Source organism: Rhinopithecus bieti, unplaced genomic scaffold (genome assembly GCF_001698545.2).
Source record: "Rhinopithecus bieti isolate Rb0 unplaced genomic scaffold, ASM169854v2 scaffold_27611, whole genome shotgun sequence".
In the NCBI taxonomy this organism is placed as follows: Eukaryota; Metazoa; Chordata; class Mammalia; order Primates; family Cercopithecidae; genus Rhinopithecus; species Rhinopithecus bieti.
This window is the reverse complement of record NW_016812730.1, coordinates 413,067-436,065: the sequence shown is the minus strand read 5'-3', so window position 1 is coordinate 436,065 and position 22,999 is coordinate 413,067. Positions and strand designations below refer to the sequence as shown.

General features: G+C 37.6%; 1 protein-coding gene across 3 annotated transcripts in view; it reads left to right on the top strand.

Annotated features, from left to right (window-relative positions):
• The window catches only part of TBL1XR1 (TBL1X/Y related 1), a 172,149-nt gene that overhangs the window by 85,670 nt on the left and 63,480 nt on the right, over nt 1-22,999 (top strand). For 2 of the 3 annotated variants that reach the window (XM_017896620.1, XM_017896618.1), the window contains exon 2: nt 14,775-14,850. The exons of the other annotated variant lie outside the window; for it this stretch is intronic. The gene's annotated coding sequence lies outside the window, so the exon portion shown is untranslated. The remainder of the gene's footprint in view (nt 1-14,774; nt 14,851-22,999) is intronic. 3 annotated transcript variants of the gene reach the window in all.

Sequence of the window (22,999 nt, the reverse complement as noted above, 5' to 3'; positions counted from 1 at the left end):
TAAAACAAAGGGGATTGAATGAGACAGCTTTTCTTTAACTGTCCTATGATCAAAGCAAGTTTTCCATGCTATTTAAAAGATACTTTAGGCCAGGTACCACGGCTCATGCCTGTAATCCCAGCACTTTGGGAGGCTGAGGTGGGTGGATCACCTGAGGAGAGGGGTTCTAGACCAGCCTGGCCAACATGGCAAAACCCCGTCTCTTCTAAAAATACAAAAATTAGCTGATCATAGTGGCATACGCCTGTAATCCCAGCTACTCAGGAAGCTGAGGTGGGAGAATCGCCTGAACCCGGGAGACGGAGGTTTTAGTGAGCTGAGATCGTGCCAGTGTACTTCAGCCTGGGCAACAGAGTGAGACTCCCTCTTAAAAAAAAAAAGATACTACGATACTTCAATTTGATTTTTTATCTGTGTTGTCTTATTTCTCAGAAGGCAGGAGATACTTTCTTCTTTCATTTCAGGGCCTAGTTCTTATTTTTTAAAAGGCTTCAAAGGATCTTAGCAGTCAATCCAGTAAACCCAGTCATTGCTTGTTGGCGTTGAGTCTTAAGAGGCTTAAGTTGTAGGCCTCAGACCACTGGCACCCCAGAGGCAGAGTTGGGATGAGGACCCAGGTGCATTGTGAGTAAAAGGTTCCCCAAACCCTTTCTCTTTCTGTGAGTAAATGACATTGGTTTAATGTTTAGTTCTGACTCATCTGAAATCTAAAGTGGAATGTTGGCAACATTAACAGCCACCATATAGGGTATGGCAAAGAGATTCCTGGCACGTGAACTGCATCTGGTTCGGGAAAGTGTGTTGCATTCTTAAAACTGTGCATATCCTTGGTGGATTGAGTGCCCTGGAAGATATGTCCAGGAGATGCTTATAAGATGATAGTGGGCCTGGCGCAGTGGCTCGCACCTATAATCCCAGCACATAGGGTGGCCTAGACGGGCAAATAACTTGAGGTCAGGAGTTCAAGACCAGCCTGGCCAACGTGGTAAAACCCGGCCTCAACCATTCCTCCCATCTATTTTGTCTCTACTAAAAATACCAAAATTAGCCTAGCATGGTGGCATGCATCTGTAGTCCCAGCTACGCGGGAGGCTGAGGCAGGTGAATCGCAGGAGGCAGAGGTTGCAGTGAGCGGAAATAGCGCCCCTGCCCTCCAGTCTGGGCAATAGAGCAAGGCTCTGTCTTTAAAAAAATAAATAAATAAATAAATCGTGGTGGTTTCTCAGTGGAACTTAGGTTTGTCTAACCTAGTGTAACTTTTGCAGTGTCTGTGGATTCTTCTTTGCATACCTACCTGGGTAATGATATGATGATGGTGATGATAGTAGGGAGAGGTGCAAAGACAATAGCTCCTGGATTGCATGTCCTCCTCCTGTTGTGTACCCGGCGTGATACTACCCTGCTAGCCTTTCCTGTCCTGTAGCTTTCTCGATGAACACATGCCAGGTGTGGCCTACTTAGGTTTTGTGAATTTGTCTGGTTGAGTCTGAGTTGTTAGAGCAGTTCTTTTCAACGGATTGATTTGCTTGACGTGAGATCAAGGGGGTGAAAATCATACACAACACATTTTCATCCTCTTTGTGTGAAAAATATTTTCCTTTTCTGGACCCTATCTGGAAGAAGTATTCCTTAGACAATTTCTGGCTTCTTTTCTCTCATGAAGAGGAGGTAAGATTTTGCCCTCATACTTTTCTGCTTCCCAAAATATCCCTCCCTGTTCTCATTAAGTTCTGACCACTCCTTCCTCTCGTCTCATTTAATTCTTATTCATATCTAGAATTGTGTTGTAGGTACAATAGTAGGCACAAGTCATAGACATACTGTCATTTATTCCTGTACTTTTGCAATAGAGAAGGTATTGGAAAAAATACAGCTCAGTGTCTTTATAGTTCTAGCTTTATGCATTTTTCACAAGCATTTCTCCTTTGCCTCCTCTTTGTCTTCTGCTGAAGAACAGTGAACACAGTAGGGGGAAAAAACCATAAACAAAACCAGGATCAGGGGTTCTTAAGCATTTTAAGAAGTTCTGGTTTGTGTTTTGTTATTTTTACCTAGTCAGGCATTTTAAATTCGTAATGGTGGGTATATAGCCCTAGTAGATACATTGTAAGTATTTGCTGGATATTTACAAATTGAGTCTGTTGCCTAAACTGTAGAAGGGCTTAAGTCATTAGATTTTCTATTTTGGTGACTTTTTCTGATTTTCTGTATCATGTGTCTTAGAAAAACTTGGAAGTTCTTTGCTGTTAATTTTGTAAGAATGTGTGTATGAAAATATTTTGACTCAGTAGACTCTGGGCAACAGTTAAGAATTTCTTTGATTTGGCATATTTTCTCTTCAACGTTTGATAGCTTTTATGATGGCCTCCATATACAACCTGTCATTTATAATGCCTGATAGGTCTCCTAGGAATTGTAGCTTCACAATATATAGGAGGCATCAGGCACAAATAGATACTGCAGAGAAAAAATTAGAGTAATTAAAACATAATGACGTATTTTGTGAATAAGAAAGTGTTCTAGGTATGGCTTCCAGTAGTAAGCTGACAACACCAAGATACGAGGCACATCTTCATACATAATTGCCTGTACACAGAACATCGAGCATACAGGATAGCTTCCTGAGTATCTTGCTGTCTCTCAATTGAAATACAAACTAACTCTGGCTCTGACCATCCTACTTTGATATTGCAACCCAGGGGTTCCTCTTTCCCCTTCTCTTCCCCCCAGCTTCCGAATCCGTTTACCTTGCTTGGACTTTTTCTTTTTTCATAGCATTTATGATTGTAAGACTACACCTGTTAATCAAAATTCTGCTGGAATTTAAACTGTGAGAGGGCAGGGGTCTTTGTTTTATTTACTGATGTATTTTAGTAAGTTTTGTTCCTAGTGTTGGTGAATTAATAGTCACTTGATGTAAAGGGCTAACTTTTAATGTTATCAATCTCTAGTAGAAAGTTTAATTACAATTTGTTTTTTCTTCCTCCTTCCTTTCTTTCCCCACCTCTTCTTTCTTCCCATAGTTCTGTTTGCTGCAGGACAAATATTACAATCATTCCAAAATACAAAAACAGAACAACCTTCTATTTAATCTTGGAGATGAGCATAGGCTTTAAATTACATTTCTTCCCATTCTCTTAAAGGAGAGTCAAGCTTTCTTCATAGTTTGTATTTTCTTGAGTAACTAATGCATTTCTAATGGTGAGAGTTCATTTAGTGTGCAGATTCTTTGTTGCTGATTGAATCTTTGGTTGCTTTGATATTCAATTTATGTTCGATTAGAAAATTGGGAAAAGGCATGAAATTGACAATTTTAAATGTAATTTTGTTTATAGATTTATTAACTTGTTTTAGAAATTAATTATGAGTATACAATTTACTTGTGTTTTTTCCCATACTTATCTGTGAATTACATTATGATTTAGGATTGTTAGAAAATGTGAAAAGAAAACATGTTTGATGATAACATTTTCGTCCCTATTATAGAAGGGATTTTTGGTATCCAGATATCCTTATCCCATCAAAAAGCTAAACTATAAGCTCATTTTCTGTTAATTTTTAAGATGGGCATAACATTTCTTCTCATCACTACTTGGTGAACATTACGTAGTATTACCATAACTTATGGCCAGTGTTTTCTCTTTCTTCCTTCCTTCCATTTGCTCTGGCAAAGAGGATGCCTTTCCAGGACCGCTGTCTGCTATCCCAGTGTCTTTATTGTCTGTTTCTTTGTTGTTTGCATTAAAAAAAAAAAAAACTTACCATTGGTATTCTTTAAACTCACGGAAATTCATAATTCAAACAGTTTTTTTGCTTAGGGAGTTGATTCTTTTTGTTGTCTTTTAATACTATACTATTTTTAACCTTTTGCCCCCCTTTAAACTGTACATGCAGTTATAATTAACTGATATTTGTTAGTATTATTTCTATGCAAAAATGCCTTTAGGCATTCAATAGGATTATAAATCCTAGTTTATTTTCTTTACAATAAGCCAAACACTATGTTCATACTTGTTATCAAGCTGTCTAATACACTAATACAGATGAAGACACTGAGGGCTTGCTTACAGTTGTATGGGTATGATGTGAAAGAGCTGAGTTTTTAAACAGAACAGAAAGCCTTATTCTTTCCATTCTTACCCCCACTGTCTTTTAAGTTTCTGAAGATGGCAGAGGAATGTTGAAGTTTAATGCTCATAATTTTCTTGTTGAACTTCATTATTATATATAGTGCCACATAAGATACAATGTTTGAATTCTTTAGAACATTTCCTTTTCATAGAATGGTTATGTATTTTTAGTGGGCAGTGTTTAAATAGTAAGTGTTTTTGCTTGGTCCATTAACTTATTTGATTAAAAAAAAATGTTTACCTCATTTAACCTAAAAGCTTCTTTGCTTTATCCTGAATCTGTAGAAATGTGAATGGTTCTGGGTATTGCTTTAGTGTCAACAAACTATGACCTGTGGTGTGTTATCTTTTTTTTTTTTTGAATAAAGTTTTATTAGAAAGAGTAATGCCCATTCATTTTTTAATGTATTGTCTATGGCTACTTTGCTCTGTAATAGCAGAGTTGAGTACTAGTGACAGAGACCAAATGGCCTGCAAAATAAAAAAATATCTACTTACTGGCCATAGTTTGCCTTAGACCGTTGCGTGCTAATGGCTGAGAAGATGGAGTCATTGTAATCAGATAATCTCAGTTGGTGTTTTATCATAACAACTTGGGTGATGGGCAGAGAGAGGAGCAGTTTTCTGTATTGAAATAAATATATAAGTGTGTGTGTGTATGTGTGTATATATATATATGTGTATGTATATATATATATATATTATATATATATATATATATAATATATATATATATATACATACACATATATATATATACACACATACACACACACACTTATATATTTATTTCAATACAGAAAACTGCTCCTCTCTCTGCCCATCACCCAAGTTGTTATGATAAAACACCAACTGAGATTATCTGATTACAATGACTCCATCTTCTCAGCCATTAGCACGCAACGGTCTAAGGCAAACTATGGCCAGTAAGTAGATATTTTTTTATTTTGCAGGCCATTTGGTCTCTGTCACTAGTACTCAACTCTGCTATTACAGAGCAAAGTAGNATATATAATATATATATATAATGTCAAAAAAGGTAGTTTCCTTTCTTTCACGATCGCCGGGTGGTGTATGTGTGTGTGTGTGAACCAGAAGTGGCTCCTGAATGGGTCACGCAGATAACACAGCTTGTGTTTGCTGGTTCAAATGTATCATTTTAAGTTTGGTGAGCAAGTTGAATTGAAAGCATTTTGGCAAACCAACACCGGATGAGAACTTGGCATTCTCCAGAATTAAGAATATTCCACTTTAAAAAAACCCCATACAACCTTGATTTCATAAAGGAATGTATTTTTGGCAGCTGTTTTGATTGGAATGTGGTAGTTAAATGAACAATTCGTTTTAATTTACTGAAGGAAAAGCATTTGCTGATATTGTCTAGATTATGCCAACTTTCAAAATATGAAATCAGAGAAACTAAGTTTAAAGCCTTTTTTCACGTGAATCTGTACGGAGATGTTTTTAGTGAGGACACATAAGAGCAACTCTTTGAGTTCATCAGTAGTGGATAAATAGAAATGTAACATTTCAGAATTCTGAACCTAATATCTAGTTTAATGTAAGTATGTGTTTTTTCTTTGTGTCCAATGTACTTCAGAATGATGTTTTCAGTTTAGTAATTATCTGCTGACATGTTCTTTTTTTTTTTTTTTTTTTTTTTCAAAACAGGCCTTTTGCATTCTGTTACAAAGTAAATATTGAAGATGTTTAGTTGTGAAGTGTATTTGAAGAACTGCTTCATTGAGAAGGTGTTCATTGTCACTGCGAGGTTATGCTACTCAGGATGACTGCTATGTTTGGGCATACTCCAAATCTGTTGTAATTTAGAAGTTTCATAAATGATAATTTTTTTTTTTTTTTTTTTTTTAAGCAGTAATGCTGTTGTGTTAACTCACAAAAAGACATAATGTAACTGGACTTAGTAGCCTTAGTAGCACACAGGACAGCAGAATCTGAATGGGCAGTTTGTGTCCTGCACAGAGGTACACAACCAAGGGAGAAGTGGGCACTGCAGTCCAGGCCACGCTATTTCCTTGTTAATAGGCTGTCTTCACAGAGGAAGGAGCTTCCTTCATAACAATTTATTTATATTATTTAATATATATTACGTCTTTTTCCTATGCTGGGCACTGATGAGCACTTTTTATTCCAGTCTCCTAACTTATTTTACAGATGAAAAAGCCAAGGCACTGAGAGAGGTTATCTAGTTACTTAGGTCATCTAGTTACTAAGAGTCAGAGTCAGGGAGTCCAAACCCCTGTGTGGCTCCACAATTCCAGGCTCTTAACCTCCGATACCACATGGCTTCCTTTTTGTAATTTTTTCTGCTAGAGTCTAATTTGCACAAAGGTACCGCAGAAGCTAGTGCTGGTGCTGATAATTACACTTGAGTGCTAAGTTAGAAAGGGATGAGGCGCACATAGAACAAACTTCAGCTCATTTGCCTATGTGCCCACTAGAACTTCCTTGATGAATCACATATCCAGGTTTTGTTTGAACGTTGTCACTGATTTGTGCGATGGTTTTGTTTTCCCTTATATTGAATAGGAAAAAAACACCTTTCTATAACTTCTGCCTATTACTTAAAATTTTGTCACACGTAGCTGAGGCTCATTTGGGCTTTATGTATTTTTATGCATTTTCTTCTTCTTTTTTTGTTACTATGTTTTGTAGTCTTTTTAGGCCTCTTTCTGTTTATGGTGTCTTCATTATCATTGTCCTTACTTTTCTGTTCATTTTTGGGAGACAGATTGAGTTTATCTTTTGTTTGTCATCATTAATCTTAAAATTAGATTAATAAAGAACTTAGTCTCACATAGTATTAACATGTTTCTCCCTCTAGTTCTGAACACCTTTCACTTTGCAATCTAGTATTTGAAAGAAGCGACTCTCCTGCCTTAGATTAATAATTAGAACCTGACTAGTAAAATTTTCCATCCTGTCCCCTCCCCTGCCACACCCACCCCCCCACCCAGTGGTTCTCAGTCCCCACTGGAATCGTACACATGCGCACACACACCCACACACTGACACCCCTACGCCCAGTGGTTCTCAACCCCCAATGGAACCCCCCAGGATTGGTGGGGAGGATTTTAAATGCAAGTGATGTAGGTCCTACCCTAGACCAATGACATCCGAGTGAGGGGCTCACCACGTCATAGTTAGGTTCTAATCTGGGGCATTTCTGTAGGACAGAGTTAATCAAAGACTTAGTCTTCTTGTTAGAGCTGCTGTTATTTTTACTGGAAATGTGTTGTTCAACTGAATGATTTTTGTGTTGTAGCCTAATTAGCTATTCAAATTCGTAATACCTTGAATCAGATATTCAAACCTAGGCTAAAGAGTGAGAAATCTAATAAGATGTAGGAATGTCATTTTTCTCTTCTAACTTAAGTGCCAGTGTACCCACCTGTGTGGTCTTAGGCAACAAAGCTTCATTTTTTTTTTTTTACCCCCATGTATTATTTCTTAGATCCTCGTTGCTGTTTCTGCTAGTCCCCCACCCCGCCCCCCACACTTGTTTCTTTCTTCCAAACTACTTTTTTAACAAAGGGTTTAGCAGCTGTCAGACTTTGTGTAAACAAGAAAACAGTGTCATACCTGTGGTATTTCAAAGGCACTGTAAGTTACACCATTAATTTAATAACTTATTTTGGAGAAAACAGTTATATTTACACATTAATACTGTACTCACTTAAAAAAAGTAACTTAAAATGATCCATACATTTTTATATTAGCTTTCAAGTATCTGTAAATTTGGAGTGTAAGCCTTTTCTCATGTTCAGCATCCCTATCACTGAAGGTTTGTGAACCGGAAGCTTTCGGTGTGTAGGTGTTAGTGCCTAAATAATAAACTTGACTTACATTAGCATTAGAAACTGTTCAAACCAACCTTTAATTTTAAGAACTCTGTGGGTCATTGTAAGAGAGTTTTGCTATTTTATTACATTGCTTACCCAGTGATAGACAAATTTAGAAATACTTGATAGTTTTTTTGTTTTATTCTTGCACAATAGTTTATTTTTATATAATCTTAACGTAAAATTCAATTACATGTGATGTTACCGGTGAAACTAACTCAACTAAGGTAGCAATTAGGTGATTAGACACCAGTGCATGTTTAAATTGTTTTTATGTGAGTATGTGATCTTGAGAATAGCTTATTTTTAAAAATTGGAGTCAGATAACTTTTGAATCAGTTTTCCCCAAATTGCTTAAGTAACAATTGGAAATGAAAACATAGGCAGTAATTGCAAAGCTGTGCATGACCTGACAGTGAGTCTGATCTCAGAGTCACTTAAGATATCCCTGCTGTTACAGCTCCTTCTGCTTTTCACTGCCTTACCTTCTGGCTGTCTGGAATATTATCTGTATTTGTAAATTCCATGGGAAATAAGGATGGGGTGAGGATAGTGGAGGATATAATGCTTAAAGGCTTTGATGTATGCATAGTATGTTGTTGGAGATAACATACTAACATTCCTTTTTGTAAAACGGATTAAGAAGATTCAGTTGAAACTCTGATTTACAAATATGTATTAATTTTTTCATTAGGAGGTAGTACTGTTTTTGTTTTTTCTTAATTGTGCCTTCAATCATGTGCTAAGCAATTTAATTTGAACTTTTCTGTGATTTTCCTGGCAGTTAATTTATTAAAAATCTTTCTAAGCAGAGTCAATTCTGGTAGGATTCTCATATATTTCTCTCTCTCTCTTTCTTTCTCCTTTTTTTTTGTGTGTGTGTTTTTTTGTTTTTGTTTTTTTGGGAGACAGGGTCTTGCTCTATCACCCAGGCTGGAATGCAGTGGTGTGATCTCAGCTCACTGCAACCTCTGCCTCCTGGGTTCAAGTGATTCTCCTGCATCAGCCTCCCCTTGTAGCTGGGATTACAGGCATCTGCCACCACACCTGGCTAATTTTTGTATTTTCCTTAGAGATGAGGTTTCTCCATGTTCACCAGGCTGGTCTTAACCTTCTGACCTCAAGTGATCCACCCAAACCTTCTGACCTCAAGTGATCTCCCTGCCTTGGCCTTCTAAAGTGCTGGGATTATATTTTTCTCTTAATTCATGGGATGACTTTCCCAAATTCTGTACGTTAAAAATTTTTTTTAAAACTTTTTTTATAAAGGATACCAGATATACTTCCTTGAACTTGTTACTGACCACTAGGTTCTAGATTAGAATGTGTTGCTACCTTAAGTATTTATTGTGTTTGTACCTTTGTCTAGGAAAAGGGCCCGTAATGTCCATTAGCTTTTCAAAGTTATCTATAAATTAAATAAATTTACTTCTAGACACTGCAGTGTAGTATTTTTGAAGAGCAGTCAAAATATATAATTTGCTGTTCTCCAGAATTTTTGCATCTTAAAAAAGTCTTTCTAATTATGCATAGGTGACAGATCTTAGAAGATGTCTGCTAAGTCAACAGTGTCTTTCTATGCTGAAAGCCTTATTTAAAATTAATACATCATTTACTTTAGATAAAATGCTTTGAAATACATTTTGGAAGCAAAGCTTTTGTTTGGAGACAAAACACAAACCCTGCAGCCATTTATTTTATTACAAGAAGTAGAGTAAATAGATTCAGTTTATGTAGTACACAAAGGAGGTGATAGTTTTTACACCAATAATGTGATTGATCATGTACTTCTTGAGTTTTTTGTTAATGATAGAAGATCAACCTTTATTGGTCACCTTCTGGAAGTGGTATTAAAATTATTGGTATAGCCAGGTTCTCTCAAGCATTTTCAAAATAACAATCCACTGGTGAGTTTTTCCTTCCCAGTGTGATTTATTTGTACAGTAATTCAGTCTCTACTGCATTTTATTTTCAAATATGTGTAAATTCATTCCTCAATATCTAGATATTTTAACATTTTATCAACATATATATCTTAAGAACCATGTATGTTCAAGGCACTATTCTTAGTTCTGTTGGGAGACAGCAAGATGATTACATCAGTCCTGGGTCTCCAGAAATTTGATCAGAGAGGCATGATGAAAGAATAAGGCACTATGCAGTTGTGGAAAGGGAGATAAGTTAGGCTGGGGCTCATTTTTCTCTTTCTGGATGGTGGGGTGGATAATTAATGGAGGAAGCTGATTTGGCCTGATCTTTGAAGGAGGGATATTGTGAGCAGAACCATAGTCAGAAGGACATTTCTGGTGAGGAATGAGGAACGTCATGGCAGCCAAAGAGTGCAGATAAGAGAGTCATAGTGATCTGCTGTGATGAGATTTGAGAATGTTGAGTAAAAGTAGAAACGCAGATAAGACAGGATACGCCTGTTTTGGACTTGAATTCCTTTAATACAAATAGTTTGAATACACATTGTCAGATTGTCTTAAATGCCCCTTAAGTTTTGTAATTCCTTTGTAAAGTATATCACTATATCTTTTAAAATTTAGACACTTATTTTAATTACGTGGTGTGCTTTATAAATGCTTGCACGATGGCTAGGACATAGGTCAATGAGTTGACTAGGAAAACATCTTAAGAGGGAAAAAATATGGCCCTGCATATGTTTCTAGAAATTTTCCAGATTAAATTGCATGTGCAATTGGTATACCATTTTTCACATATTTATTCATCCTTCAAATCCTAGAATCACTTTTTAACCATGTCATCAACTATTAAATCACTATTGTGGTCTTTCTTCTTAAAGACTTGTAGTATAATAGGAAAAGCTGAATGAATGAAGACAAAGGTAGAGAAAAGGTAATTAGTAAAAACTGAGGTTAGATACATCTATGAGGGTGATGAGAGACTCACTGATGGCTGAAAAGTTAGAAAAAGAAACTGGAAGAATGATCTAATTTAGCATTCTATAAAGGTAGACGTATGTAAGTTTGCGTGTTATATGTGTACCGTACCTTATTAGTCAATTTATGTTCAGTTCAAAGTAAAAAAATCCCAATGGGTAATACAGGGGTTCAAATTTGTACCCTCATTTGGTTCTAGTATAAGAGAGTCATGTATAACATATTGTACATAATGCTGTTTGGAGGAAAAAGTGGAGGCTCCACAAAGCACCAGTGATATATCCATTCGTTCATTCTATTTCCTGGAATTGCTATTATTTTAGCTTAGTATCATAAGTTTACTTGTCTTAGTTCATTTTCTGTTGTTATAACAGAATACCATATACTGGGTAGTTTATGAAGAAAATAAGTTGATTTCTTATGGTTCCAGAGGCTAGAAAGTTCAGGCTTGAGGGGCCGCCTCTGGGAAGGGCCTTCTTACTGCTTTATAACATGTTGGAGGGCATCACATGGCAAGAAGGCAAGAGCCAGTCAGCTCGAGTCCCTCTTGCTCTTCTTATAAAGCCTTCAGTCCCATCATGGGGGCTACAACCTGATGACCTTATCCTAATTCCTCTCAAAGGCCCCACCTCCAAATGCCATCAACATATGAATTTGGGGATTCAGTCTCCAACACATGGAATTTGAGGGACACAATTAAAACACAGCATGTATTCACTTGTGTTTAATTACATAGATTTGTAGATTTTATTATCCAGTTTTAACCAAGCCTCACCAAAACAGTCTCATGACTTAATCTTGCAAAAAAATTGCATCTAAAACCAAAATTGTAAGAAACAAGAAAATGGCAGAGCCAATACTTAAACTACAAGAATGAACGCTTCACTTACTATGATCTAATCATTTAATAGATGTATGAAAAATTTTGCCATTATTATGGCTGGGCATGGTGGTTCACACCTGTAATCCCAGCACTTTGGGAGGCTGAGGTGGGTGGATCACCCAAGGTCAGGAGTTCGAGACCAGCCTGACGAACATAGAGAAACCCCGTCTCTACTAAAAAATACAGAATTAGCTGGGCATGGTGGCGCGTGCCTGTAGTCCCAGTTACTCAGGAGGCTGAGGCAGGAGAATCGCTTGAATCTGGCAGGTGAAGGTTACAGTAAGCTGAGATTGTGCCATTGCACTCCAGCCTGGAGGACAGAGCGAGACTCCATTTCAAAAAAAAAAAAAAAAAAAAAGAAAGAAAGAAAGAAAATGGCAGAGCCAATACTTAAACTATGAGAATGAACTCTTCACTTGCTATTATCTAATCATTTTATAGATGTCTGAAAAAATTAGCGATTATCAAGAAAGATGTTTGAAATGTAGATTATTCCACGGGGTGCAGTGGCCCACCCCTGTGATCCCAGCACTTTGGGAGGCTGAGACGTGTGAATCGCTTGAGGTCAGGAGTTCGAGACCAGTCTGGCCAACATGATGAAACCCCGTCTCTACTAAAAATACCAAAATTAGCCAGGTGTGGTGACTTGTACCTGTAGTCCCAGCTACTCGGGTGGCTGAGACCAGGAGAATCACTTGAACGCAGGAGGCGGAGGTTACAGTGAGCTGATATTGTGCCACGGCACTTCAGCCTGGGTGACAGAGTGAGAGTCTGTCAAAAAAAAAAAAAAAAGTGCAATATTCACTATTGGTATTGATGAGCTTTGCTCTACGATTAAGTTGTACCTTATGATGTAAAACTGTCATTAAGACATTAAGGATGTAGAATGTTATGAACAAAAATACAGCACTGTAAGTACATTATTTATCTGCCTTTTACTTATGTTGGGAGTTTTTTTTGTTTGAGACAGAGTCTCTATCACACAGACTGAAATGCAGTGGCATGGCCATCTTGGCTCACTGCAGCCTCCGCCTCCCAGGCTCAAGCGACCCTCATGCCCCAGCCTTCCAAGTAGCTGGGACCACACCTGTGGGCCACCATGACTTACCATGCCTGATTTTTTGTATATTTGGCAGAGACAGGGTTTTGCCATGCTGCCCAGGCTGGTTTTGAACTCCTGAGTTCAAGCGGCCCGCCTCGGCCTCCTGAAGTGTTGGGATTACAGGCATGAGTCACTGTGCCTGACATCTTACATGTGTTTTAAAATATACGTTATTTAGTAGTACATGTTAATTATAAATAAATTGAATGCATGTATGCCAAAAATTTTTGAGACAAAAGTGCCCTGTTGATTTTTAGATAACAAGCAGCCTTATGTAACTTTAGCTCAAAAATTGACAAAAACTTTGTTTCTATTTATTTTTTTTATTTTTTATTTTTTTTGAGACGGAGTCTTGCTCTGTCACCCAGGCTGGAGTGCAGTGGCCGGATCTTGGCTCACTGCAAGCTCCGCCTCCCGGGTTAACACCATTCTCCTGCCTCAGCCTCCCCAGTAGCTGGGACTACAGGCACCCGCCACCTCGCCCGGCTAGTTTTTTTGTACTTTTAGTAGAGACGGGGTTTCACCGGGTTAGCCAGGATGGTCTTGATCTCCTGACCTCGTGATCCACCCATCTCGGCCTCCCAAAGTGCTGGGATTACAGGCTTGAGCCACCGCGCCCGGCCGACAAAAACTTTATATTGAAATAATCGACGTTCATAACAAATGACCTTGAGGTAAACAGATTCTAGTGGTATCTAGACATGATGTCTAAAGAACATTTCCTCAGTCCATACTAGAAAAGACCTATCAAGTAGCTCACAAGTGCCTCTAGGCAACAAACCTTGGGGGCTCACGCCCATTCCCTGTTTTGAAGCCACAGGGATTGGTGGGATAGTGTAAGTGGCATAATCATCATTTACTTAGTTATCTTCTTACTTAACTTTACCTAATTGGTGTAGGAGCTAAACCTCCCATATATTATAGTAAGCTCTTTTCTCTGGTGTCAGCTTGATTTTACTCTTTACAAAATTGTACTCCATGACGGAAACTGTACTGGTCAGTGTTCCAACTAAGAGTCTCCTCTGACATGGTATGCGAAGTGTAACTTTTTTTTTTGAGATGAAGTCTTGCTGTTGTCCCCCAGACTGGAGTGCAATGGCGTGCTCTTGGCTCACTACAACCTCCGCCTTCTGGGTTCAAGCAATTCTCTTGCCTCAGCCTACCGAGTAGCTGGGATTACAGGCGCCAGCCACCGCGCGTGGCTGATTTTTGTATTTTTAGTAGAGACAGGGTTTCACCATGTTGGCCAGGCTGGTCTCGAATTCCTGACCTCAGGTGATCCGCCTGCCTCGGCCTTCCAAAGTGCTGGGATTACAGGCGTGAGCCACCGCACCCGGCCATGAAGTATAACTTTTTTATTTACACAGAGGGTGTGTGGAATATAATATGCCCTGACTTAGCAATTGAGAAAACTGGATAAGCCCTATTAAATATTTAAAGTCTAAAGAGATCAACGTTAATAAGTTTTGATTGAAATTGTTTCTAAACCAATGACATATTTTTCTTTATTATTAAACAGAATATAGAATGCAAGTTTATGCCATTCTTGGTGGCCCATGGTTTTAGATTATGAACATACTAATTGGACCTTAATACAGTAATATTTACACGAGTTGAGTTGAATGGTGGTGAGACCACTTGTGTGCAGGTTAATCTCTTTGAGTCTCATTTTATTCACTATGCCAACCTCTTGTGAACATTCTAAAGACTTGCCAAGTATTAAGCACTCAAAAGTTGCTGCTGTTGTTTATGATAACAATTACTTGGGGGAGAAAGAAATTCACTGGTGGGGACTTTAAAGAATATTTCAAACATGTAACATTTGGTATGGAAAATCTTTTAAACTGAATTTGTTTTAGGGCACATTGAATACTTTACTTTCCTTTTCCTCAGCATCAACAACAGCAACTTGTGATTGGCGGTGACCGGATATTCAGTTGCACATCCCCACATCAATGCACTGCCAATGGTAAGACTCTCCAACTCCCATTGTCAGAGTGTTTATTATTCTCTTGTTTTTAGAATCTTTTGCGAAGTTTGAAAGTTTCTCACAATTTGACAAAATACATGTGTTCCCAAGCTAAGTAAGTGTTTTTTTGTTTTTTTAAAATTTTATTCTTTTAAATATATGTAGTTTAAGTTACTTAAAAGTAACTTTTGAATATTTGGTAAAGGAAAATTGCTACTTTTGAAAATTTCTCTTTACTTTACTTTTTTTTTTTTTTTTTTTTTTTTTTTTCTGTTTTGACATGGAGTTTCACTCTTGTCACCCAGACTGGAGTGCAATGGCGTGATCTCGGCTCACTGTAACCCCCGCCTCCCAGGTTAAAGAGATTGTCCTGCCTCAGCCTCCCAAGTAGTTGGGATTACAGACATGTGCCACCACGCCCAGCTAATTTTTTGTAGTTTTAGTAGGAGACAGGGTTTTACCATGCTGGCCAGGCTGGTCTCAAACCCCTGACCTCAGGTGATCTGCCCGCCTGAGCTTCCCAAAGTGCTGGGATTACAGGTGCAAGCCACCGTGTCCAACTGAAGATTTCTGTGTTCTGTAGTTTTAAAAACATCTTAGCTACAGTCATCAGGATGAAAAATATTGTTATATCGTGATGGTCTTGTGTTTTGTCAAATGAACTATATTTTGTGAATAGTACTTTCTTGTTAAAAATGCAACAGTGGCATTTTGCTCTTCTATTTTTGTCCATCATTTCACTAAAATAGATTGTTTTTGTGTATTGCATTTATCTTAATATTTTTTAGTTATGTGCATTTAAATGGCTAGGATTCTACTGTTGTAATTAATCATTTTAAGGAGAGTCATTCTTATCTATTTAAGAGGATTTTTAAGAAGTCTTTCACTGTAGAGTATAAATGGCAATCATTTGATAGAGCAGAAAGACTACCGGACTCTGTGAGAGCTGGCATTTGCTTTATTTCCTGAATATACTATGAATCTTTGACTTTTGGCAGGTACTCTTGTAAATCTTAGATGATGGAATTGGACTTAATTTCTAAGGTTTATTCTAGCTGTATGTCAAGTGCTTATCATTGTTAACTAGAAGTCAGAGTGATTCTCTCTTAAAAAATAATTTCTTACCAAAATAATATTGTTGTTTATTTTGGGGATCAATAAATAGAAGAGAAATGAATTTTTACTTTTTTAAAGAATTAAATAATAACATCTTACATTTATAAGTATTTTCTGTAGTTCGTTACCAACAATTTTATTTTTACTAAATTAGGGAGGCAGAGAAACTGATTGAGGTTTATAGAATTTGGTGGGAAATGATGTATCAGTCTGAAAGAAAAACTATTAAAAGTTAAGAACCAGAATAAGTGGGTAAGATATTTGAGAAAATATTCCCAGAAATAATTCCTATTGGAGATGAATTGTTTTCAGTATGTTGATAGGAGGAGGATTTTCTCTGTCTAAACTCTTCTGAATTCCTGTAGGGAAAAAAAGGTTGACTTCTTCCTTTCCCTGTTCTTTTCCTCTCTTTGCATCCTCCTCACCCTCCTCCCTTTCCTCTCCTCCTCTCTCCTTTTTCTTTTCTCTCTCAGGGGTTGATAGGAGATGTTGAAGAAAATAACATATTCCCCACCCCCCAAGCCAAGCTTTACCTAGCACAAAGGATGACATGTTTTTTTGTTAATTTATAAAGCACTTGCTGGGGTCTTTGGGTTGCTCTGGTGACTCATTAACCACTAAATCTGCTGTTTCCCAGGGAGCACTAGAGTTTCTCATGAAAGAAATACATCCATGGTAAATCAACTTTGGTATTTGGAGTGTCTGCTCTTGACTTTTTGTTCACATGAAGTTTTTGTTCAAATGAAGTTCACATTTGAAACCTGTTACTCTTCTTTGTTGTTGGATCCTTAGTATTTGGCACGTCTCCCTTGGCAGTCAGACCAGTTGGGTATCTGAGATACAGGTGCCTATCCTTAAGTGAAAAGTTTTTATGTGCTATTCACAGACTGTTTTTATAACTGCTTATAGACTGTATTTTAAATTAGATCATCCCAAACATGTTTGTCGGTTTTGTTGAAAATCTCCGAAATCATTTTAATGTCATCACAGAAGTTTAAGTGTGTATGGGTGTGTGTATGTATATATGTATGTATGTTAGTGTGTGTGAGAGATGAAGGAGACCAAGATTACAGCAAACTTGCTGACAGTCTAGCTAAGGACACTGAAGCCATTTGTATATATTTGACCAGATGTGCTAGTAAATTTATAGGTACTGGTTCAAAATGGTGTGGTTCTCCCAAGACCCTCAGAAATGCGATAACATTCTGGGTTGAACCTGTGCTGTGTAGTATGTCATATTTATTTTCTCTGAAAATGCCAGAATGCTTAGTGGGATTATATACAGTTACCTGTACCCCCTCCCTGCCTACCCTCAACAGTGTTTTTTTTCTTTTAAAATTTAAAAAAGTTGATATATAGTAGTTGTACTTATTTTACAGTGCATGCTTTGATACTTGTATAAATATAAAATGATCAAGTTAGGATAAATGGGATATCCATCTCCTCAAACATTTTTCTTTTCCCTTGTTGAACATTGTTCTTGTTAAATAATATGAGGGATTCATAACATCCTTTTTTGCCTTCACCCTTCTTTTACCTAGCCACAAGTAATTTTAAATCTAATCGCACCTTACTGCCAGGTGCAGTGGCTCATGTGTGTAATACCAGCACTTTGGGGAGGCCGAGGCAGGTGGAACACTTGAGAGATCAGAAGTTCGAGACCAGCCTGGCCAACGTGGTGAAACCCCAGCTCTACTAAAAATACAAAAATTAGCCAGGCGTGGTGGTGCACACCTGTAATCTCAGCTACTTAGGAGGCTGAGGCAAGAGAATCCCTTGAACCTGGGAGGCGTAGGTTGCAGTAAGCCACTGCACTCCAGTCTGGATGACTGAGACACCATCTCAAAAAAAAAAATTTTTTTTTTTTTTTGCACCTTAAATCATGATTTATAGCTGTTTTCCTGTATCAAATGTTTCATAACTACTTTTTTTGTAATTATCTCATATTGCATTAGTAGGACCCATTGGCCAGCAGGTGTATATTATTATTTTGACTTTTTATTTATTATTTTTTGAGACAGTCTCACCCTGTTGCCCAGGCTGAAGTGCGGTGGCGTGATCTGTGCTCATTGCAAAACCAAAACTGTATACCCATTAAACAGCACCCACCCTCTCCCACCCCCCTGCAAGTTCCCAACACCCCACTCTCCTCCCAGCCTGTCCTCTGGCAACAACCCTTTTATTTGTTTCTGAGTTTGCTGGATACCTCATATAGGTAGCACCATATAGTATTTGTCTTTTTGAGATTGGCTGCTTTTGTTTAACGTAATGATCTGTATTGTAACCTGTAACATTATTTCCTTGCTTTTTTTAAGGCAAAATGAAATTCCATCGTATGTACATACCACATTTTCTTTTTTTTTTTGTATTTTTTTTTTTTTTTTTATTTCAATCGGTTTTTGGGGAATAGGTGGATAAGTTCTTTAGTGATGATTTCTGAGATTTTGGTGCACTCATCACTGGAGCAGTGTATACTGTGCCCAAAGTATAGTCTTTCATCCCTCTCCATCCCCCACCCTTTCCCCCAGTCCACAAAGTCCATTGTATATTCTTATGCCGTTGCGTCGTCTTCATTGCTTAGCTCCCACTTATGAGTGAGAACATGCAATGTTATGGTTTTCATTCCTGAGTTACTTCACTTAGAATAATGGTCTCTCATTCCATCCAGGTTGCTACGAATGCCATTATTCCATTCCTTCTTATGACTGAATAGTATTCCATGGTGTATATACACATACCACAATTTCTTTATCCACTTGTTGATTGATGGGCTGTTTCCATAGTTTCGTAGTTGCAAATTGTGCTGCTATAAACATGCGTGTGCAAGTATCTGTTTCGTATAATGACTTCTTTTTCTCTGGGTAGATATCCAGTAGTGGGATTACTTTATCAAATGGTAGTTCTACTTTTAGTTCTTTAAGGAATCTCCACACTGATGTCCTTAGTGGTTGTACTAGTTTACATTCCCACCAGCGGTGTAAGTGTTCCCTTTTCACCACATCCATGCCAACGTCTATTATTTTTTCATTTTTTGATTACAGCCATTCTTGCAGGAGTAAGGTGGCATCACATTGTGGTTTGGATTTGCATTTCTCTTATTTTTAGTGATACTGAGTATTTTTTCATGTGTTTGTTGGTCATTTGTATTTCTTCTTTTGAGAATTGTCTATTCCTGTCCTTAGCCCACTTTTTTTATGGGTTTATTTGTTTTTTTCTTTCTGCTTTGTTGGAGTTCCTTGTAGATTCTGGATATTAGTCCTTTGTTGGATGTATAGATTGTGGAGATTTTCTCTCACTCTGTGGGTTGTCTGTTTTCTCTGCTGATTATTTCTTTTGCCGTGCAGAAGCTTTTTAGTTAATAATTAAGTCCCATCTTAATTTATCTTTGTTTTTGTTGCATTTGCTTTGGGGTTCTTGGTCATGAAGTTGTTGCCCAAGCTAGTGTCTAGAAGGGTTTTTTCAATGTTATCTTCTAGAATTTTTATGGGTTCAGGTGTTAGATTTAACTCTGGGATCCATCTTGAGTTGATTTTTGTATAAGGTGAGAAATGAGGATACAGTTTCCTTCTTCTATGTGTGGCTTGCCAATTCTCCCAGCACCATTCATTGAATAGGGTGTCCTATCCCCACTTTGTATTTTTGTTTGCTTGGTCGAAAATCAGTTGGCTGTAAGTATTTGGCTTTATTTCTGGGTTCTCTGTTCTGTTCCATTGGCCTATATGCCTATTTTTATACCAGTACCATGCTGCTTTGATGACTATGGCCTTATAGTATAGTTTGAGGTCAGGTAATGTGATGACTCCAGATTGGTTATTTTGGCTTAGTCTTGCTTTGGCTATGTGGGCTCTTCTCTGATTCCATAGGATTTTAGGACTGTTTTTTGTATTTCTGTGAAGAATGATGGCAGTATTTTGATGGGAATTGCATTGAACTTGTAGATTGCTTTTGGCAGTATGGTCATTTTCAAAATATTGATTCTACCCATCCATGAACTTGGGATGTGTTTCTATTTGTTTGTGTCATCTGTGATTCCTTTCAGCAGTGTTTTTTAGTTTTCCTTGTAGAGGTCTTTCATCTCCTTGGTTAGCTATATTCCTAAGTATTTTATTTTATTTTTGCAGCTATTACAATAGCTGTAAAAGGGAGTTCTTGATTTGATTCTTCACTTGGTCACTGTTGATGTTTATATTAATTTTGTATCTTGAAACTTTGCTGAATTCATTTATCACTTCTAGGAGCTTTTTGGAGGAGTCTTTAGGGTTTTCTAGGTATACAATCATATTGTCAGCAAACAGCAACAGTTTGCCTTCCTCTTTACCAATTTGGATGCCCTTGATGTCTTTTCTTGTCTGATTGCTCTGGCTAGGACTTCCAGTAAGTACTGTGTTGAATAGAAGTCATACCACATTTTCTTTATCCATCCATTCATTTGTTGGTAGACATTTGGGTTGCTTCTACCTTTTGGCTATTATGAATAGTCTTGCTTTGAACATGGATGTGCAAATCTCTTTGACATCTTGATTTCAACTCTTTTTAGAACTGGAATTCTTTTGGGATCTCAGAACAGGGATTTTGGATCATATGGTAATTTTAGGGTTGGTTTTTTTTCCCCCCCTTGAAAAATTTCTGTACTCTTTCCAGAGCAGCAGCACCATTTTACATCCCTACCAACAGTACAACAGGGTTCTACACACTGGACATTTGCTGTTTGTTTGCTAGTGCCTATCCTAATGGATGTGAGGTGTTGACAATAATTTAACACTACCAACTATCTACTTAGCTTTGAGAATGTATGCCTATTAAAGGCTGAAATAACTGAGCCTAAAATGGAAGCCGTGAAAGACTGTGGTATCACGTGAAAGGCAGAGAAAGCTTGGATTTTTACATGGATTTAATCTTTATACAGGTTGAGCATTGATTATCCTAAACACTTGGGACCATAGTATTTCAGATTTCATATTTACTTGGATTTCGGAATATTTGCATAGCTGTAATGAGATATCTTGGGGATAGGATCGAAGTCTAAACACAAAGTTCATTTATGTTTCATATACTCCTTATATATATAGCCTGAGGGCAATTTTATACAGTATTTTAAATAATTTTGTGCATGAACCAGAATTTTGACTGTGACTTGTCGTATGAGATCAAGTGTGGAATCTTCTGCTTGTGGCGTTATATCACTGCTCCAAAAATTGCAGATATTGAAACATAGAATAATAGGGTTGAAATCATCTTGATGATGACAGGTCTCTAGATTTTTTTCATTACTTTTGAGAACTAAAGGCAATTGTTATTTTGGGAAAATTTTCTTTTATTAAAACTTAGAATTTTATTATCATCTATGTTGTAATCTCTTATTCAGGAAGATACAATTTTGCTATCATTTTCTATACTTCCTATTGTCTTAGAATTTTTTCCCATATTTTTTCAATCATAAACTTTCCATTTGGTTCTTTTTTTATAGTGTCTACTTCTGAGAACTTGTCTTTCCTGTCCCTTCACGGACATCTTTGAGAATTCTGACACCTGGATCATCTCAGGATTAATATCTGTTATTTTCTTTTCCTTTGAGAATGATCAGATTTTCTTCATCTGTACCATTCCTAGAGAATGTTGTTGTTTTTAAATGAAAGCAGGCAATTAACATCGATAGGCTCAGACTTCCAAATTCTGTGGCACCCGTGGGCAGTGGTTCAAACGTCGGTTCAGTTTTCAAAGTCTTTGCTAAGCTACTTTGAGTCTACTTGGTGAATGAGCCTCTGAGGAGTTAGTATGGAACCTGAAGGTGATTTGTGCCTTCAGTTCTCAAGACCTTTGTAGTGCTTCTTTAGGTATGTTCCACATGTACATCTTGGGATGAATTTGGAACTTGTGTTGGTTCATAGGAAGAATTACAGGATCCACTTCTTCTCTCTTAGGGATTTTTTCTTATGCTCTTCAGTTCCTGGAGGCCTCATTTCTGGTTTAGTTTGGCTTTTTTGATTGAAAGAAACTGGCTCAATCTAGCTGGTAAGCGTTGCGGGGAACACCAAAAAAGTAGGCCAATTATAGTGTTGAACAAGTGTGCTCAGAAGATTAGTAGAGAGTTATAATTCCACAAATGGAGTAGGGGCTCCTATGGAACAAATCCTCCCGCAAATAGTAACTACAGTCTCTGGACAACATATGAAAAACAAACATTATGAGGACACCCTAGAACAAACCTGAAACAAGTAGAAGCCATACTGGATTAGAGTCTTATGAGAATGGCGTTGGAGTTTCCTGTTATTGACAGATCTTTGCCTGGGGACAAGTTCCCTTTGGCAGAGGAACTAGAGAATTGTTCAGCACTAATGCTGCACTGCAGAGTAATGGAGTCCAGCACAGGGAAGGAGGAAATCCTGGAAGAAAATAATAGAGGTGGAGTACTAAATTTGGTTTATAACCTCTGCTAAAATATGGAGTTGACCCCTAAACTGGAAACCGTTCAGGTGTCTATAAACTAAGAAAATGGATTATCAAGTTGCTGTATGTGTACAATGGAATACTACTAAGCAGTAGGAAGGAACCAAGGCGTTGATGTCTGCAGCAACTTGGATTAATCTCTAAAACATTATGCTGATTGAATGTAGTCTTACATAAAACAAGCCATCATATGTGATTCTATATATATGATGTCCTAAAACCATACAGACCTCATCTATTGTGCATGTGGGGTAGGGCAGGCAAAACGAAGTTATGAAGGGGAAAAATGAAGAGGTTGGCAGGTGGTAGGAATGAGTGGTGAGGAAAGGGATTAAGTGGGGAAGTGCATGTGGCAGGTTTCTAAGGTGTTGGCAATGTTCTGTGTTCCGTTAGGGATTTACGTTACTCAGGTACATAACATTTGTCAAAACTTACTGAATGATATAGCCAGTATACGTCCATTGTATTTTGTGAAAGTCTTTTCTCCTTTTCCCTTCCCCTTCCCCTTCCCCCTCCCCTCCCCTCTTCCCTTCCCCTTCCCTTCCCTCTCCCCTTCCCTTCCCTTCCCCCCTCCTTCCCTTCCCTT